This window comes from Tamandua tetradactyla, chromosome 2, assembly GCF_023851605.1.
Source record: "Tamandua tetradactyla isolate mTamTet1 chromosome 2, mTamTet1.pri, whole genome shotgun sequence".
NCBI classification, from domain to species: Eukaryota; Metazoa; Chordata; class Mammalia; order Pilosa; family Myrmecophagidae; genus Tamandua; species Tamandua tetradactyla.
The window spans coordinates 21,833,017-21,849,207 of record NC_135328.1 but is presented as its reverse complement, the minus strand read 5'-3'; the positions used below and the strand labels follow the sequence as shown (position 1 = coordinate 21,849,207).

General features: G+C 35.4%; 1 protein-coding gene and 1 long non-coding RNA gene across 2 annotated transcripts in view; one reads left to right on the top strand and one right to left on the bottom strand.

Annotated features, from left to right (window-relative positions):
- SMC2 (structural maintenance of chromosomes 2) overlaps nt 1-16,191 on the bottom strand; it is a 187,259-nt gene that overhangs the window by 117,400 nt on the left and 53,668 nt on the right. The gene's annotated exons all lie outside the window — the stretch shown is intronic.
- Nucleotides 1-16,191, top strand: part of LOC143659170 (uncharacterized) — a 37,881-nt gene that overhangs the window by 877 nt on the left and 20,813 nt on the right. The gene's annotated exons all lie outside the window — the stretch shown is intronic.

The following is a 16,191-nucleotide window of genomic DNA, read 5'->3' as shown; positions in this document are numbered from 1 at the left end:
TTTAGCCATTTATATCTCCTCTTCTGAGAAGTGTCTGTTCATGTATTTTGCCCATGTTGTAATTGGGTTGTTTGTCTTTTTGCTGTTGAGTTGAACAACTCTTTATATATTCTGGATTCTAGACCCTTATCTGATATGTTGTTTCCAAATATTGTCTCCCATTGTGTAGGCTGCCTTTTTACTTTCTTTACAAAGTTCTTTGATACACAAAAGTGTTTAGTTTTGAGGAGTTCCCATTTATCTATTTCTTTCTTCAATGCTCATGCTTTAGGTGTAAGATATAGAAAACTGCCTCCTATTACAAGTTTTATAAGATATTTCCCTACATTTTCTTCTAAAATCTTATGTTCTTAGATCTAATGTTTAGGTCTTTGATCTATTTTGAGTTAATTTTTGTATAGGATGTGAGATATGGATCCTCTTTCATTTTTTTGCATGTGGATATCCAATTCTCCAAGCCCCATTTATTGAAGAGATTGTTCTGTCCCAGGTAAGTTGGCTTGACTGCCTTATCAAAGATCAATTGTCCATAGATGAGAGGGTCTATATCTGAACACTCTTTTCAATTCCATTGGTCAGTATATCTATCTTTATGCCAGTACCATGCTGTTTTTACCACTGTAGCTTTGTAATACACCTTAAAGTCAGGTAGTGTGAGACCTCCCACTTCATTTTTCTTTCTCAGAATATTTTAAGCTATTTGGGCCACCCTGCCCTTCCAGATGAATTTGGTTATTAGTTTTTCTATTTCTGCAAAGTAAGTAATTTAGGTAAAACTGACATCTTAACTATATATAGTCTTCCAGTCCATGAACTTGGTATGCCCTTCCATTTATTATAGGTCTTCTGTGATTTCTTTTACAATTTCTTATAGTTTTCTTTGTATAGATCTTTTGTATCCTTGGTTAAATTTATTCCTAACTATTTTATTCTTTTGGTTGCAATTGTAAATGGAATTTTTTCTTGATTTCCCCCTCAGATTGCTCATTAGTGTATAGAAACACTATAGAATTTTTTTTATGATCCAGAGTATTTTTTTGGTTTTTTTATTAATTAAAAAAATTTTAACAAACCAAATAAAACATTAATATATAATCAGTAATTCACAATATCATCACTTAGTTGCATATTCATCACTTCTTAGAACATTTGCATCAATTCAGAAAAATAAAAAGACAATAGAAAAAGAAATAAAACGAAAACAGAAAAGAAAAAAAAGATTATACCTACCATATCCCTTACCCCTCACTTTCATTGATCATTAGCACTTCAAACTAAATTTATTTTAGCATTTGTTCCCGCTATTATTTATTTTTATTCCATATGTTCTACTCGTTTGTTGACAAGGTAGATAAAAGGAGCATCAGCCAAGGTTTTCACAATCACACAATCACATTGTGAAAGCTATATCATTATCCAATCATCCTCAAGAAACATAGCTACTGGATCACAGCTCTACATTTTCAGGCAGTTCCCTCCAGCCTCTCCATTACATCTTGAATAACAAAGTGATATATACTCAATGCATAAGAATAACCTCCAGGATAACCTCTCGACTCTGTTTGTAATCTCTCAGCCATTGCCACTTTGTCTCATTTCACTCTTCCCCCTTTTGGTCAAGAAGGTTTTCTCAATCCCTTGATGCTAAGTCTCAGCTCAATACAGGTTTTTTCTCAATCCCTTGATGCTGAGTCTCAGCTCATTCTAGGATTTCTGTCCCATGTTGCTAGGAAGGTCCACACCCCTGGGAGTCATGTCCTACGTAGACAGGGGGAGGGTGGTGAGATTGCTTGTTGTGTTGGCTGGAGAGAGAGGCCACATCTGAGCAACAGAAGAGGCTCTTTTGGGGGTGACTCGTAGGCCTAAATTTTAAGTAGACTTGACCTATCCTTTGTGGGGTTAAGTTTCATATGAACAAACCCCAAGCAGTATAGATTTTTGAGTGTTGATTTTGTAACCTGCCACTTTGCTGTACTCCTTTATTACCTCTAGTAGTTTTGCTGTGGATTTTTCAGGGTTTTTATCGTATAGTATTATATCATTTGCAAACAGTGAGAGTTTTACTTCTTCCTTTCCAATTTTGATGCCTTGTATTTCTTTTTCTTGTCTAATTGCTCTGGCTAGAACTTCCAACACAATGTTGAATAACAATGGTGACAGTGGACATCCTTGTCATATTCCTGATCTTTGGGGGAAATTTTCAGTTTTTTCCCATTGAGGATGATGTTAGCTGTGGGTTTTTCACATATTTCTCTTTATCATGTTGAGGAAGTTCCCTTCTATTCCTATCCTTTGAAGTGTTTTCAATAAGAAAGGATGTTTAATTTTGTCAAATATCTTTTTCTGCATCAACAGAGATGATCATGTGGTTTTTCTACTTTAATTTGTTGGCATGGCATATTACATTAATTGATTTTCTTATGTTGAACCATCTTTGCATACCTGGGATGAATCCTACTTGGTCACGGTGTATAATTCTTTTAACATGTTGCTGGATTTGATTTGCAAGAATTTTATTGAGGATTTTGCATCTATATGCATTAGAGAGATTGGTCTGTAATTCTCTTTTCTTGTAATATCTTTGTCTGTCTTTGGTATGTGGGTGATGTTGGCTTCATAGAATGAGTTAGGTAGCTTTCCCTCCTCTTCAATTTTTTTGAAGAGTTTGAGCAGGATTGGTACTAACTCTTTCTTGAAGAAAGAATTTTGGTAGAATTCACATGTGAAACCATCTTGTCCTGGACTTTTCTTTTTTAGGAGCTTCTTAATGACTGATTCAATTTCTTTACTTGTGATTGGTTTGTTGAGGTCATCTATTTCTTCTCGAGACAATGTTGGTTTTTCATGCCTTTCTAGGAAGTTGTCCATTTCATCTGTGTTGTCTAGATTATTAGCATAAAGTTGTTCATAGTATCCTCTCATTCCCTCCTTTACTTCTGTGGGGTCAGTGGTTATGTCTCCTCTTCCATTTCTCATTTTTATTTATTTGCATCTTCTCCCTTCTTCTTTTTGTCAACCTTGCTAAAGATCCATCAATTTTATTGATTTTCTCATTGAACCAACTTCTGGTTTTGTTGATTTTCTCAATTTTTTCATGTTCTCAATTTCATTTATTTCTGCTCTAATCTTCATTATTTCTTTTTCTTATTTTGGGATTAGTTTGATGTTCTTTCTCTAGTTCTTCCAAGGGAGCACTTTAATTCCTTGATTTTTGCTGTTTCTTCTTTTTTGACGTAGGCATTTAGGGCAATACATTTCCCTCTTAGCATCGCCTTTCCTGCATCCCATAAATTTTATTATGTTTTGTTTTCACTTTCATTTGCCTCGAGATATTTACTGATTTCTTTTGTAATTTCTTCCTTGACCCTCTGGTTGTTTAAGAGTGTGTTGTTGAGCCTTCATATATTTGTGAATTTTCTGGTCCTCTCTCTGTTACTGATTTCCAAGTTCAGTCCTTTATGATCTGAGAAAATGTTTTGTATGATTTCAATCTTTTTAAATTTATTGAGACTTGCGTTGTCACCCATCATATGGTCTATCTTGAGAATGATCCATGAGCACTTGAGAAAAAGGTGTATCTGCTGTTGTAGGGTGTAATGTCCTATAAATGTCTGTTAAGTCTAGTTTATTTATTGTATTATTCAAATTATCTGCCTGGATGTTCTGTCCATTGATGAGATTGGGGAATTGAAATCTCCAACTATTATGGTAGATGTGTCTATTTCTCTTTTCAGTGCTTGCCTCATGTATTTTGGAGCACTCTGGCTCAGTGCATAAATATTTATGATTATTTTGTCTTGTTGAATTGATCCTTTTATTAATATATAGTGTCCTTCTTTGTCTCTTTTAATTGTTTTACATTTGAATGTATTTTGTTGGATATTAGTATAGCTACTCCTGCTCTTTTCTGATTATTGTTTGCATAAAATATATTTTCTCAACCTTTCACTGTCAATCTATGTGTGTCCTTGGGTCTAAAATGCATCTCCTGTAGACAGATAATAGATGGGACCGATTTTATAATCCACTCTGCCAGTCTATATCTTTTGATTGGAGAGATTAATCCACTAACAGTCAGCGTTATTACTGTAAGGGTAGTACTTTCTTCTACCATTTTGCATTTTGGATTTTATATGTCATATCTAATTTTTGCTCTTTTTACCTTTATTGACATTCTTCATTTCTACACTCTTCTCCACACCTCTCTCTGTTGTCTTTTCCTGTTTCTAGTGCTTCCTTTAATATTTCTTGCCAAGCCAATCTCTTAGTCACAAATTCTCTCAGTGATTTTTTGTCTGAAAATGTTTAAATTTCCCCCACATTTTTGAGGGACAATTTTCCTGGATATAGAATTCTTGGTTCGCAGTTTTTCTGTTTTAGAATCTTAAATATATCATACCATTGCTTTCTCACCTCCATGGTTTCTGCTGAGAAATCTACACATAGTCATTGGACATCCCTTGCATATGATGGATTTTTTTTCTCTTGCTGTTTTCAAAATTCTCTCTTTTTCTTTGACATCTGGCATTCTGATTAGTAAGTGTCTTGTTTTATGTCTGTTTTGATCTATTCTGTTTGGGATATGCTGCACTTCTTGGATCTGTCATTTTAAGTCTTTCATAAGTGTTGGGAAATTTTCAGTGATAATTTCCTCCATTAGTTTTTCTCCTCCTTTTCCCTTCTCTTCTTCTGAGACACCCACAACACGTATATTCATGCACTTCATCTTGTCATTCAATTCCCTGAGTCTGTGCTCATATTTTTCCATTCTTTTCCCTATATTTTCTTTTGCTTGTTGGATTTCAGATGTCCCATCCTCCAGTTCAGTAATCCTATCATCTGCTTCTTGAAATCTAACATTGTAGGTTTCCATTTTTTTTACATTTCTTCTACTGTGCCTTTCATTCCCATAAGTTCTGTGATTTGTTTTTTAAGACTTTTAATTTCTTCTTTTTGTTCACCCATTGCCTTCTTTGTATCCTCCCTCAATTCGTTGATTTGATTTTTGATGAGATTTTCCATGTCTGTTCGAACATCCTGAATTAATTGCTTCAACTCCTGTATCTCATTTGAATTGTTGGTTTATTCCTTTGACTGGGCAATATCTTTAATTTTCCTAGTATGATTTGGTATTTTTTCCTAGCACCTAGGTACTTAATTTCCTTAATTACTTTATTCTGGAAATTGTTTTCACTCTTTTACTTAGGATTTTCTTGCTGGATGGCTTTGTTCTCTTTCTGTTCTTTGACATCCAGTCCATCTTATTCTAGACCTGTAGCATAGGTTTTGTTCAATGGATCAGGATTGTTTAGTTCTTGTTTTCTTGTTTCTTGCCCTACCTGTATGGTGCCTTTTTTTTTTTCCTTAGTTGCATCCAATTAGATTTTATAGACTCCAGTCACATTTTACCAGACCAGAATGGCCTCCTTTCAGGAGGAAGGAGTCACTTGCATCAGTTTTCCCTGAGGGTGAGACCCAACAGATTGACAGACTTTCCTATGAAGCCTCTAGACTCTGTTTTTCCTGTCCTTCCCAGTACATGGTGCTTGTCTGCCTGCAGGTCCAACCAGCATAAAGTGATGCAGTGCCTTTCACCTCAGTAGACTCTCCTGCTGGGAGCATGATTGAGACAGAGCAGAGATCGTACACTGGCTTTAATTACTTCAGTTTTCCAGTCCTTGTGGTCTGAATTCCTTGAGAGAGGTATTCTACCTGAACAGGAGGTATTCTACCCCTCTCCTGGGGAAGGCACAGCCTCCAGGGAATTACCTCCTTTCGTCTGACCAGGTTCTCCATCTCTCAGGCAAGCTTAATTCCACCCTTGCCTGGGGCAGATGGAGCCTGAGAAGCCTTGCAGTTGTAAAAAAAATCCTTTTTAGAGCAGGAAACCCATTGTTTGGGTTTGTTAATCAAGGGCTTAAGTTGGTATGTTGCTCTGTGTCTCTCCAGATCCTATGTGCTCCCTCTTTTTTTTTTTTTTTTTTTTCCGGGGCAAAACTTTTCAAGTATTTTGTGCTGTCTGATCCAAAAAACCTCTGTTGTATTTTTTTCTGTCAGCCCTGCCCCCTCTGCACCAGGACAAAAACTAGCAACATTAGCTTTTATTCAAGGTTTAGCTGAGCTGGGGGCCTATTTTTAGTAGTCAGAATTTGTAAATTAATTCCACAATTGGAGCTTGATTGAGCTCAGCTCCTTGCTGTTAGTAAAGTCTCTTTCCTTTCCCCTCTGAGAACCAGCCTGTGGAGAAGGGGCAGTGGCTTCTATGGCTTGGGGGACTCATAGTTCTGGGTGGGATCGCAGATGGTCTTGCTTGTCCAGACTAGTGTATGCTGTGTGTCCGCTCATTGATGTGGCCTCAGCAGTTGTTCTATACTGTTCCTGGCTATTTACTAGGTGCTCTGGAGGACGAACTAAATTCTACACCTCACTAAGCTGCCATCTTGTTTGGCCAATTGATTTTTTTTTTTTTTAACTTGGGCAGGCACCAGAAATTGAACCTGGGTCTCTGGCATAGCAGGTGAGAACTCTACCTGCTAAGCCACCATGGCCCTCAGCCAATTGATTTTTGACAAGGCTTCCAAGTGTACACAACTGGGAAAGAATAGTTCTGGGATAATTGGATATCTATATGCAAAAGAGTGAAAGAGGACCCCTATCTCACTACATAAGCAAAAATTAATCAAAATGGAGCAAAGACCTAAATATAAGAACCAGGACTATAAAACTACTAGAAGACAAGGTAGAGAAGTATCTTCAGAATCTTGTGCTGAGCAATGGTTTTCTAGACTTTATACCCAAAGCACAAGCAACAACAATAAAAAATAGATAAATGGGACCTGAAAATTCAAACATTTGTGCATCTGAAGACTTTGTCATAAAAGCAAAAAGAGAACCTACTTAATGGTTTCCAACAATATTTGGAAACCACATATCTGATAAGCTTTTAATATCCAGAATATATAAAGAAATCCTATAACTTAAAATAGAAAGACAAGCAACACAAAATATGGGCAAAAAACTTGAATAGACATTTCTCCAAAGAAGAAGTGCAAATGGCTAAAAAGCACATGAAAAGATGCTCAATATCACTAGCTATTAAGATAATGCAAATTAAAGTCACAGTGAGAGGCAGGCAATGGTTGCTTAGTGGCAGAGTTCTTGCCTGCCATGCCAGAGCCTGTCCATGCTAAAACAAAAAACACACACACACACACACACACACAATGAGATACCAATTTACAGCCACTAGAATGACTACTACTAAAATAAAAAAAAGAAAATTAGAAGGGTTGGAGAGGAAGTGGAGAAATAGGAACACTCATTCATTGCTGGTGGGAAAGTGGTGCAGACACTGTGGAAGAGTTTGGTAGTTCCTCAGGAAGCTAAATATAGAATTGCCAAATGACCCAACAATCATGCTACTAGGTATGTACCCACACGAATTGAAAGCAGGTACCTAAACAGATATTTTCACATTGATGTTCATAGCAGCATTATTCACAATAGCCAAAAGACAGAAGCAACCTAAATGTCCATGAACCAAAGAATGGCTAAACAAAATGTGATATATATTGCAATGGAATTTATTCAACCTTAAAATGGAATGAAGTCCTGATGCATGTGACAACATGGATGAACCTTGAGGACATTATACTGAGTCAAGTAAGACAGCTACAAAAGGACATATGTTGCATGATCTTACTGATATGACTAAATATAATAAATAAACTCACAGAGTTAGAATCTAGAATATAGGTTACCAGGGTATTGATTGGGAAGAGAATGGGGAGTGGATGCTTAAATTTGCAAAGAATTTCTATTTAGGTTGATTATAAAGGTTTGGAAATGGATGGTGGTGTTGGTAGTACATTGCTGTGAGCACAGTTAACAATACTGTATTATATAGGTGAATGTGGGTAAAAGGGAAAACTTATGTAATATGTTACCAGAATAAAAATCAAAAGCTAAAACAGACTGTATAACACAGTGAACCCTACTGCAGATGATGTACTTTAGTTAATAGTTTAAGAATATTCTTTTACAAATTTCTAACAAAGGTATGTCTCTAATACAAGGCATTTGTAAGGGAGAACAGTACACTTAATATAAACTATGGATGATAGTTAATAGTACATTTTAATAGTCTACTATCAGTTGTAACAGAGGTAACTACTGTTAAAAAATAGTACAATTACAATAAAGTGCTGTCATAATTTGCAAGTGTTCCACACCAATGCAAGATGTTGTTGGTAGGATGGTGTATGGGAATCTCATATTTTATGCATGATTATTCTGTAAACCCACAACTTCTCTAATCAAATCTTTAAAAAAATTCATCTGTTCTCACTAAAAAGCTGACCTCCTTACCTGCCAGTTTCATTTAAATCCCTAGAAATCTGCCTTCTGCCTCTGTGAACAATTGAAACTATTCACAGTGGTTATCACTAATTTCCTCACTGCTAAATCTAAAATTTTCTATACTTGTCTTATTTGACCTTTCAGCACACCCCACACTGTTGACTACTTCCTCTTTCACACAACACTGTCCTCTCTTAGTTTTGAGTTCGTCTCACCTGCTTATCCTCATACAGTCAGAACTCTCCTTCTCAGTCTACTCTAGTTCTGTTTAATTCCTAACTATTCATATTCTTCAGAATTATGTATTCGTCTCAGTTCTTGTTCTAGTTTGCTAGCTGCCAGAATGAGATATACCAGAAATGGAATGGCTTTTAAAAAGGGAAATTTAATAAGTTGTTAGTTTACAATTCTAAGGCCAAGAAAATGTCCCAGTTAAAACAAGTCTATAGAAATGTCCAATCTAAGGCATCCAGGGACTGATACCTTGATTCAAGAAGGCCAATGAAGTTCAGAGTTTCTCGCTCATCTGGAAAGGCACATGGTGAGCATGGTGTCATCTGCTAGCTTTCTCTCCTGGCTTCCTGTTTCATGAAGTTCCCCAAGAAGGTGTTTTCCTTCTTCATTTCCAAAGGTCGCTGGCTGGTGGACTCTGCTTCAAGTGGCTATGTTGTTCTGCTCTGCTCTCAGATCTCTCATTCTCCAAAATGTTTCCTCTTTAATAGGACTTCAGAAACTAATCAAGACCAACCTAAATGGGTGGAGACACATTTCCCCCAATCCAGTCTAACAATGACTCTTGATTGGGTTACATCTCCAGGGAGATGATCTAATTACAGATTCAAACATACAGTATTGAATAGGGATTATTCTGCCTTTATGAAATGGGATTTCGATTAAAACATGTCTTTTCTAGAGGACATACATCCTTTCAAACCAGCACAGTTCTTCTAAAACTAAATTATTGATCCTGTATAATCTAAATTTTTTACCTCAAATATCTCCCATGTGATGATGACTTTTAAATATATATTTCCCCCTTCTTGTTCTACTTGCTACCAATCTTTTCTTTTGTGCCATCCATTTTATGTTTTTTTCTGTTTTCATTTTTTTGAATATTTCAGCCTCCTCATAAGTATCTTATGATTGAATCTTCCACCACTGCCTTACTCTATATGTATCTAGAACTCGAAGCTTATTTCATCACATAAATTTGAGTGTTCGACAGTACTCTTTTCTTATTTATTAAGTGGCACCATCTTTCCCTACATCTCTGAAGCAAGAATCCTGGCATTTTTACTACATTTCTAAATCTTACTCATCTACCCTCCAGCCTACAGCATTCGCTTGATAACCAAAAATTGTACCTATTATGTTCTTGTGTTTTATATCCATATTAGCTGAAATACTCATAGCTAATCGTACATTCAGTGAGCCATTTTCAAATCTACTCTACTCATTCTATCATGTACATTGTATCCAGGGTAAATTCCTAACAAGACAATTATGCCATACTGTCTCTTCTAATAGATTTCAGGATGAAGAGCAAATAAGAGCATTTATGATCTGCCATTTGCCTGTCTGAAATCACTGTCATTTCAGTGGCTATGTTTTTTGCTCCAGTGGTACTGGCAGTTTCTACAATAGTCTGTGATTTTTCCTGCTTCTGTCTGTTCTTTTCCATAAAACAATACTTAACCACTTCAGTCTTCAATGAATGCTAATAGAACTAAATTTCTACACCATACTTTTAGAATGTAACCATCTGTTGTCATCTTCCATTTCAAAAAGTGACAGAATTTTCTAGTGTCTTATAGTTGATTATAAGGATGCTGAGAACAGAGGTTGCAGAGTACATTTAATTTTCTGCTCCCTATAGTGCCTAATGTGACTTTAAACACACAGGAGGCACTAAAAAGTATTTGTTGGAAAAAATGAATAAACGATTGAGTGAATGAATACATGAAGAGACTGCCTTTGAAGCAAACCTTCACTTTTATGATTTGTTAGAAATTATCTGTTTCCTTCTGGTGACTGGGTTGAAAAATCTGAATTCTAGTTTATCAGAAGAGCATTCTAAAAATTATTATTTTTTTTAACACAAGTAGCCCTAAGATAAAGCCCTTTCAAAACATTTGAAGAGCTAAAACTTTTAAAGTCCAGATTCACTGTGATAGTTTAGTGTTTTCTATATATTCTTTCCTCATTATTGGAAATGTCTTCATTCATTTATTTGTAAAATTTTGTTGAATACTGACAGTAAGTTGGGTGTGTGGGAAGTGGTAGGGATTATCATGGTGAGTAAAAACAAACATGCCCCTTGCTCCAGTAAAATGTGTGATTTGTGGAGAAGACAAATGCAATAGTTAAATAATTACACAAGTAAATATCCATTGAAAATGGTATAAGCACTAATGAGGAAAGGAATAAGATGGTACAAAAATTCATAAAAGAGGGGCTGACTTAGTTAGGATAGTCCTAGAGGAAGTAGTGCTTGAACAGAGACCACTTTGCCACTGTGAAACTTAGTTTCTTCATTTGTACAGTGCAAATAAAAATCTTTTAATCCTATAGAGGACAGCTAGGGAGTTTGAATGAAATAATATATATATGACAGGACTTTGGAACCATGCATTATTATTTTCACTGGATTTGTGCCTTCTCTACACGTCATATTTCTTTCTTTTCCAAGAGATGGTAGAACTATGTTGTGCAAAGTTCTGAAAAATCTTTCATCGAATGAAATACTTTATACTTTGAACAAAAATAAATGCACTGCCAGTGCCTTCCAAGTCTTCCTCTTTGATCCTCACACTTCAGGTTTTCAGGAGATGGATTTGAAATCAACATTGAATGCATTTTAATAACGTGAATCAACAGAAATAGGTAACAAATTCATGCATTCTATCAGCCTTGACACAGACTGTTCCATCTAAGATAATTCCTGCTTCTGTAATAGTGGATACCTATGGCATCCTCACATCTCTGCCATGCGCACAACTAGGGCTTCTCAAGTAGTTCTCCCTATCTCTATGAAGTCTTCCTTCATGGTCTCTCCAGCAAAGTGGTATGGATTGCTGGGCTTTGTACATGGCAACTCAGGGGGCTCCAACATGTGTGTCCAGAAAGAGAGAGAGAGAAAGCCAGGGAGAAAACGTATTACCTTTTATGGCCTAACCTTGGAAGTGATGCAGCATTCTATTCATTAGTTTTTTATTATGCATTTTAATATTGTTAAGTACTACCTAAGTGCAATTCTTACTGTACTTTTTTCCTTCAACACAAATTATTTTAGAGTTATTTTAAATAGGAGTGAAACCTTATTTCCATAACCTTAAATAGGGGTATATGGATTAAAAATAGCATTTTTAACATGACTTATTATTTTTTTAATTTTATTTTTTTTCTTTAAAAGGAAAAAACCTTAATTACATTTAATGTTATGTTCACCAATTGTCTTTACTGAAAGAATATGTGTAACCTTGTATGCCTTAGCTAAGTGCACCAAGATATTTCAAATTAGAACTGTACAAGGAAGAAAATACTAAACACAATGAGTAAATATTGAGCTTATCACAAATTTCAATAAAAATTTATGCAACCAGAAACATTTTGACCATTAAAGTAATGTACAGTAACAGCAAATTGCCTAAATCCTACAAAATCCTCAAAGCAAAATTTAAAAATGTAAGGAATTCCTTCTCACATCTGAAGAAAACTTTCAAAATTTCATGAGAAAATAAAGATTGGCTTCCAAAATATTATCTAATGATTAAAAATGTAAACAGAAAAACCTGACTGTTCAAAAGAATTGGTAAGTATTAGTTTGTTATAACTTCAAAAGTGATAACTCATTTTTATGTTCTCAGACAAAATGTATGAATATCAATTATCTATAGGAATATACATTCTTCCTTTTTATTTAGTTACAGGAAATCCAGTTTTTAAGTTGGAATGTTTACATTTCTTGGACTCCCTTGCTTGTAGGGGGTGGCCAGGTAACTAAGTGTGAGATTTGATTCATGGAAGAGGGCATGGCATTCCAATCTTCATCCTTCCTTCCAAAGAGGGGTTAGCAAACGGACTGGATATGGAAACATGTGACCAGCCATCTTAGGGTCTGCCAGGCCATATTATGTTTACTGGGGCAACACGACAGGGTGACTCAGCCTTGCTGATGGCTGCAGGACCAGCATGCTAGAGCTGTCCTTCCCGAAAAGGTTTTTATGTGTGAGAGAGATAAATGTCTACTTTGTTTAATCCACTAGTATTGGGATTTTTTTCTGTTACCTTCAGCAAGACCTATTCCTAACAGATCTATTTGTTTCTTTGTGTGTTTAAGCATATGGTTCGTTTTCTTTCTTTCTGCTTTTTGGTTGGATTCTCTTTTTAACTTCACCCTTTTATTCTAGTCATTTCTTTCTTCTTTTGCCTGTTTCTTGTCTCTCCCTTCCTTTAAATAATAGTAGTAAAAAACCTATATTTTTTGTTGAATTATCTCACAGAAACGAGAGTTTAAAAAGTTTTTGTATACCACTTTTATTTTTTTAACACCAAGGAGGACAATATTTTATATTTATTTTTCCTAAAATAAAAAACAAAACACATTATCACCTGACATTTTTTTCGTGGCCCTGATACTCTATTGAAGCTTATTACCCTCCAGTGAGTCAGTGGGCCATGGTGGAATCAGTGTTCCACTTCCTTAGCTAAGGTCACCCAAAGGCTATATATAGGCCTTCAAAAGGTTCAAAATCAATGTTTTCTCAAGTTTATGATTTAAGTCTCTCTGCCTGTAGGGCCAGTTCTCGAGTAGGGAACTCTTAAATGTGAGTTATAGCAGGGAGGTGGAAAGTCTGTTAAAAATAAATATAAAACTCTTCACAGCTGGGAGTTGCCCTTTCAATTTTAGAAATTCATTCTTGTTTCCATAAATGCAATAAAGATTTAGCCTCTGCTCTCTGGTCATACCTCACAGGTTTTTGCCAAGAAGTGGCTGGCAGAAAATAAACTCCTTATAATTTCAGCTACATTAAATTGTCATTTTAAGGTATTCAAAATGCAATAAACAGACTGTAATAAACCAAAGTACTTAACATCCATTCCCATTGAACATTTAGCCATTATCCCAGAAGTAGCCCAGATCCCTGTTTTGCATGTTTATTAAAAGACAACTTTAACCACACAATCAGGTGATATACTAAACCTAACTGTACAGGGATCTCTTTATAGAACAGGGTTTTATAATGTCCCTCAATTTTTTAAAGGTCACTTTCTATGTTTTTTTCTTCAACAATTATCTTGGTATAAATTCTCATTTTACATTTCTGGACATGTAAATGAAACTCTTTCTGATCTCTTTAGAAAAGACTTAAAGCACTATATTTCATCTTTCTAGGCTCATTTAAAAATGTGTATGGATTTTAGTTTATAATGACTCTGCCTCTACCACAGAAATCTGTTTAGTTGTGTATAACTATGGTTTAATTCTATAAAACAACTTGAAATTCTGTCTTCTATTTTAGATATATGTGAAATATATATATCGATATACTACACACATACATACACACACGGCATCCAATCCTGAAACTTAGCTATTATACAAACTCATACTGATTCTTCCTTTTTTGTGTGTGTTGCAGTGGAAATTAGTCTTAATTGCTATATCCATTAAATGGAAACTATTTACAGTTCTGAAAATTAAAATACGATATACTAGCTCTTTGAAGGCTTATCACCATCACTAGTGTCTATATGATGCCTAGAATGCTGGAATATGTCAGATAGCTCTACACTAAATATTTGCTTTAGGAATAGCATAGGTGAGCAATAAAAATATTAAAAACCCTATATAAATCTATTTTCCTTGGGTTTTCTTGGTATATTTGTGATTACTTTCCACTGCTGCATTTTCAGATTCTACAGCCTTTGTTCATTTGGCCCAAAGATAATGGTAGCAATAAAGGAAATAATAAATATGGGCTCATGGTATGTGTTTTTCTTGCTGAAAAGAGTTGGAAATGGAATGTAAAAGAAAGAAAGAAGATTCTTATAAGATCACTATCTACTTATCAAGCAAACCCTGCATTAAGTCAGCTAACAAAGTTAGCATGACTGACAGATAGGTTCTGAGGAATTATTGTGCATTTAATTGCAGTCCCGGGACCTAATGGGACACTTCCTTTTTCTTTTGGCTTGCTTCTAGAGGTAAAAGGGTAGAACAAGGAGAGGACTCACTGAAGTCAGAGACTCTGTCCTGACTTTCTTTTCTAAACTCTCTCCCTAGGACTGCACTCATTCTTATGACCTTAAAAGAAAACATACACCACTGGCTTCAGGATGCATAAATACACCATTGACTCCAGAATGTTTATCTCTACTTCAGATCTGCACCTCAGGCTTATTTATCCAACTACCTACTTGACATGTCCACCTAGACATGTTAATTTTATGCTTCCCCCAAAACCCCATTGTTTTCTCGACCCTGTATCCACAATGACTTCAATCTTTCTATCAAATTTAAAACACAATTCATGCAGATGTTTATGTCAAAAAGCAGAGAATTATATTTAGACTTCCTTCTCTCTCATCCTTTATTCATTCTGTTGCCATTACATGCCAATTCTATTTTCAAAATACATCTAGAATCTGGCTACCTCTCACCACTTCCATTAATCCCACCCAAGTTCAAGCCACCATCCTCTCTTACCTGGAGCCTTGCAAAAGTCTCCGGTCTGTTTCTTCTCTTTTTTACCACTCCTATCTCAACATACACAATTTCTTCTCTACATCAAAGTCAAAGGAATTGTTTTAAATGCAAATGAAATTATGCCACTACCCCATTTAAACCCTCCCCATGTCTAGCTTCTCAACTTAATTGTAAACCAATTTTACTCTTGTTCATTATACTTCTGCCACCCTGAACATTTTGTTCTTTTAATGCATCAACCTGTTTCCCAACTTGGGACCTCTGTTATTATAGGTATCTCACCCTGAGATGTTTTCTCTGTTCACCCCCTCACCTGACCAGCTCCTTTCATATTTCAAGTCTCACTAATATTATTTCTTCAGAGAACCTTAAGTTAACTACCCTGTTATCACTCTAATGGCACCCTTTCTTTTCCTTGAAGATCTACAAAGTTTTAGAGCCATCATTAGAAGCTCAGTGCTTTTATCAGCTTCACTCTAAATTCACTAATCCCAAAATACCTCTACTCCTTTCTCTCTCCCTTTCTCTCTTGGGGTACAGATAGAGTGTACCTTGCTCATCTCACATTTCTTTTTCAACTCTCTGTCAACCTAAGTACAGAGATTTTTTTGTTCACTTATTATAACTTCATTCTAGAATGTTCTTTCATTAGATATATAATCTATTCTATCACCTAATATTTCTTTTACAGATTTTCTTTCTAAACCCTCTTACCAAAGACCCATATTTGAAGCATTGTGATCCTGTTTATTCAGGTCTTTTTGTTCATCCTCCACATCATTCAATGAGGACTTAAGATAGACAACATTGACATTTTCAATAAATTACAGTCCAAAAGAAAAAATAGAAGCATGAGAAAGGAAAGACAAAAATGCCTACAACAGGGTGCATGTATTTACTATAGCTGTGTTCCAAACTGAGCTCAGAAAAACAGAGAAGATGAAGGCAGAGACTAGATATGTCACATATTTCTTATGATCATTTGAGAAGAAAACAAAATTCCATGGCTCCTTAGAATAATTAAAACTTTTTCTTGCTTTATTTTTTTAGTGCCATTTCTTGTAATGACTCTATTGCTCAAAGAGCAATAGAAAACCCAAAGCTATGATAAAAAATAATGAATA